Below are 4,433 nucleotides of genomic sequence, written 5' to 3'. Positions count from 1 at the left end.
CAGTGTGGGCACAGATTTGCCATGATAGAAGCGGATCTCCTATTTGGTGTCCGACAGTGATTAATACAAAAAAGAATCAATTTCATTGAGGGACAAAACTATTATTTATATATAGGTGGAAACAGGCCAGAAACGCAATAAGTGTGTTCTTGGCCCTTCCTCTCAATCTTGAAAGTTCCATTCAAATGTTAAGAATCACTCTAATACTCCTCTAAACTTAAAATTGAAAAAATTGTTTATTTTTTCTTAAAAAAACTGTAATAGATCCAAACCTTTTTAGCTTTTAATTCCATTTCTCTCCAAACCCTATCTCATTTATTCCTCATCTCCTTTTCTTATTTAACTTCACACCCCCCACAAAAAAGAAAAAATAAAAAAGAATTCTTGACTCCATCACTACTCCATTCTATCCCAAGCTTTTAGAATATTTGTTTCCCTCTCCCGGTGATCATTCAAATCCTTCTTATTCCTATTATTCCTATTGTACATTTAATTAATTTTTTTTTTCTTTTTGCCACATGGTAATGGTAGGTGGCCAGCTATAAGAGCAAAAGTGATATATTATATATATATATATATATATATATATATATATTCTTGTATTTAGTGCCATACACCACTAATAACCTCTTTCCCTAAATCCATAGTTGTAGGAATGATTCTATATCAAAAATGACTACAAGAATATGAGGTTGTATTTAGATAAGCTTATAGGTTTGTGCTTTTAAAGCACAAAGCCAATCCCACCCTCCTTTGGGAAAACTTTCGCTGCCCATGCTGGGCACTGGGCAGGAATTCCTGCCCAGAGGACACAGTTTGTTGCTACGTTATATGACCGTGGCCCTATCCCAGCACCATTAAGTTTTCTTTTTATTTTTACTATTTTATTTTATTTTTTTTAAGGATAAATCTCTTAAATTAATGACACGTGGTATTCCTACTGTCTAGTTATTGTCTTACGGTTCCCTTAAATTTTCTGACAATTGTCATTGCGTTAAATGTTAACAGAAGGAAATAAAATGTTAAATTTGCCCTCGTCTTTCTCTTCAGTGGAGAAAGGTCTCGGCGGAAATTGGGACTCTTCTTCTTTTTCAATGGTGCAAAATATTAAGGAATGGGAAGCCAATTCTTCCACATAGGCTTGCACCGGTGATGCCTTCTTTCCCGAGGCTTCCAATTTCACCGTGAGGCAAGGTCAGCAGGTCTGTTTCATTTCCACCGAGGCCGGTGCCGGTACTGGCAACGGTGGCTGTGGTGACACTATGGGACGCAATACCGTATTCATGATCAGATCTGAAGAACCTTGAAGAAATGGCGCTTTAATAGAGGGAAAGGTAGAGGAGCGGAAAAAATTTGCAAGTTCAAAACAGAACTGAAGAACAAATTCTATAGTTGCAGAGAGGAAGACAATTTTAGAAAAAGTGATGAGACTAAATTCTGGTTTCCCCATTAGCACACTTTGATTCTGTGAAGTCGTTAGGCTTCGTACGAAATTGCATTCAAGACTTCAAGTCTATTAGAGGTCGATCGCAATGCGAAGTTGCGAACTCGAATACACTCACCCATTCTTCTTTTTCCCTAAAGGTAAGCCTTTCACTGAGATGCTCGGTGACCTTCTATGCTACGGCATATTCAATGTGGATGGGGAGCTATATATGGCAAACTCAGCGAAAGTTAGTAAGCCATGAGTTCACCACCAAATCCCTGCGGGAGTTCGTGGTGAAGACGCTGGTGGAAGAGCGGCTGTTGCCCTTATTGGAGTTGGCTTCGGCGAATAATAAGGTGGTCGACATGTAGAGCTATTAAGGAGGTTCGCGTTCGACATGGTTTGCAAGGTGTCATTAGGGATGGACCCTGGTAGCTTGGACGCCTAATGGCTTTTGGTCAGAGACACGACTAGTGAATATTTACAGAATGGACCAACATATTCTATTTCTTCTTGGAGTTAGTTGTATTCCAAATTTCTTTTTTAACTTTTGCCTTAACCAAGCCAATAAGTTCAAACATCTCTCGAGAATTTGAGCTGCCGGTATCGATGAAGAAGTTAGCATGAACTTTGGAAACCTCTGCATTGCCAACTCTGAAGCCTTTCAGCCCAGCCTTCTCAATAAGCTTCCCTGCTGAAACTCCATGCCAGGAGGATTTCTGTACACCGATCCAGCAGTTCGTTCCCCCACATGCTGAGACAATCGCCTCCTGTAAATAAAACCATATCCCATTGGCATCTCTGAGGAGAACAATGAAGAATTCAAGAAGCAAAATTTGAAATCCTTGTTACTTTCTTTGGTATGCTTGTTGACACTCCTTTGCTGATGCTGAAGGCAACAGACGAAATGTTACGGTCACAATTGTTGCCAAATCTTGCATAGCTGGGTATTCTTGTCGATGCATTTTGTAGGGGATAGAAGTGGTTGGAGAGAGAGGGTTTTTGGTTAACCTGAGAGCGGCTGAAGGTTTTCTGGTGGGGATATAAGTGGTCGGATACAGACGATGACAGTGGTGATGATGGCAGCAGAGAAACAGGGAGTGGAATTTGGATTGATTGATTTGGTTAAGCATGGGGTTTGCAATTGCTAGCTGGTTCTCTATACTTATTTATGGATCGCCTCGCCAATTGGCTATTTCAAATCCACTAGAGGTCTTGGACAAGTAGAGGTCTCACCACTATTTTTAATAATGGGCATGTGGAATTTTTTCAAATGCTGAATAGCACTATTCCTATCTCTCACAGTTTGATCGCTGATGATACCATCATCTTTGCGAGAAGTTTCAAAAGGAGTTTAAAGAATTTGCTGGAATTCTTGAGGGCTTATGAGGAAGCATCGATCAGGCCAATTAATAAATAAATACAAGGCTTTTATGACCCAAATTAAGAAAGTGGCATAAAAATTTACCATATGGCTTCACACATTTGCCCCTTCACATTTTGCGAAAAAGCAAAAATGTCCTGAACCACACAATCGAAGCACGAAGCATTCTATTCTTCTTTTGTGCTTTTTATAGCCAAAGTATTTTGAAAAGTACACATTATCACATTCAAACTCCAAACGAGTTTTTTTTTTTTTTTTTTCTACTTGAACGAAATACTAAAATATTTCAAAAAAAAAAAAAAATCCAAACAAACACCACCAAAATTAACCAAGGTTCTCATCTCAAAAATTCCAGATTCGCGACTGCTGGTTGATTATTAAGGAAGGCTTAATTTGGTTGATTAGTAAATAGTCTACCAAAAAACAAAAAGAAAAAAAAAAAAGAAAAAGAAAGACAAAATTGTTGGTTAAAAAGTCTGCACTCGTGAAAAATTCAAGAGTCGTGTATAGATAGGCCCGACCGAGACGGAGAAATGGAGTCAAATCATGTCCCCCATTGAAGAAAGAAATAGGATGGCCCAAATTAAAGACCCAATTGAAGATTTTTTTTAATTAAAATGATACGATTACGATAGCAATGAAGCAATGATAATAATGTGTTAGAAACAATAAAACTAAAAAAACAAAGGATCATACCAACCTTGAGAATCATATGGTATAGAACACTTCAGCCTCTAACCGAGGTCATCAAGTGACACTCTGGGTCATAAAGTGGAACACATGCCAATTCAATGGGGTTATAAAGTGAAACACCAACCTCTCATGCGAGCAAGGTGCCAATTAATGATTTGTTGGTAAGTCCTCGTGCTATGGTTGTAGCGAAGGCCTGGTATGAAGGGATAGGTTACCCTTTGTCTAAAACAATTCATTTTCATAAGAATTTACATCTGCACCCAATACAGTGTACTCCACAAATGCCCCTTAGAATATCTCATGACAAATATGGGAGATGTTCCTAATGCACATTGGGATGTACATGTGGGGCATTTATAGGGTGCAGTTGTAACCTCTTTTCATAGCATAAAGTCTAAAAATTTATTTACATTCTCTCACCAAGTCCATTATTTTTGCCAAACAATTGCCACTGTCAGGTTTAGAATTTTTGTGATATTTATATTTACTAATAAATATGTATGTTACATTTGCACGTGATATTATCTCCAAGACAATAATATTTAGAATTCATTGGCAGTTTTTAAACAATTATAAATGAACAGTTTCTTAACTGTTATAAGTGGGTAGTTTTTTGAGTGAGTAAAGGACTTATATACTCCCTTTATACCCGTTGTATGCTGTTTAGATAAAGGATCGAAAATATCCAATGAAAATTCTAGAAAAAAAGGGACATTCGCTCTTTTATAAGTAATATAGATTATAGGGGTTTTTATGATTCGGTCCACCCCTAGGTGGAACAAGAATTTTCTAAGGGTAGATTGGATCCTGCTCGTGGATTGATGCCAAATTCACAGACAAGATGTGGTTTATAGGGGGGCTGCAAAAAAGATTTCTGAGGGGGAGCGCAGCCCAAAAATCCATAGATTATAAGCAAGATATTTAATTAAT

The 4,433-nt window shown here is 37.8% G+C and overlaps 1 long non-coding RNA gene across 1 annotated transcript; it reads right to left on the bottom strand.

Annotated features, from left to right (window-relative positions):
• Nucleotides 1-1,911: 1,911 nt before the first annotated feature.
• LOC148847323 (uncharacterized) lies at nucleotides 1,912-2,750 on the bottom strand. The gene is made up of 2 exons (XR_016101233.1): nucleotides 2,279-2,750; nucleotides 1,912-2,196 (listed from the first exon to the last, which is right to left on the bottom strand). It is a non-coding gene; the product is annotated as an uncharacterized LOC148847323 (long non-coding RNA).
• Nucleotides 2,751-4,433: the final 1,683 nt, after the last annotated feature.

This window comes from Nelumbo lutea, chromosome 6 (genome assembly GCF_056320005.1).
Source record: "Nelumbo lutea isolate HS-2025 chromosome 6, American lotus-T2T, whole genome shotgun sequence".
In the NCBI taxonomy this organism is placed as follows: domain Eukaryota; kingdom Viridiplantae; phylum Streptophyta; class Magnoliopsida; order Proteales; family Nelumbonaceae; genus Nelumbo; species Nelumbo lutea.
Note: the sequence above shows the minus strand (reverse complement) of the source record. Positions and strands in the feature narration are given on the sequence as shown.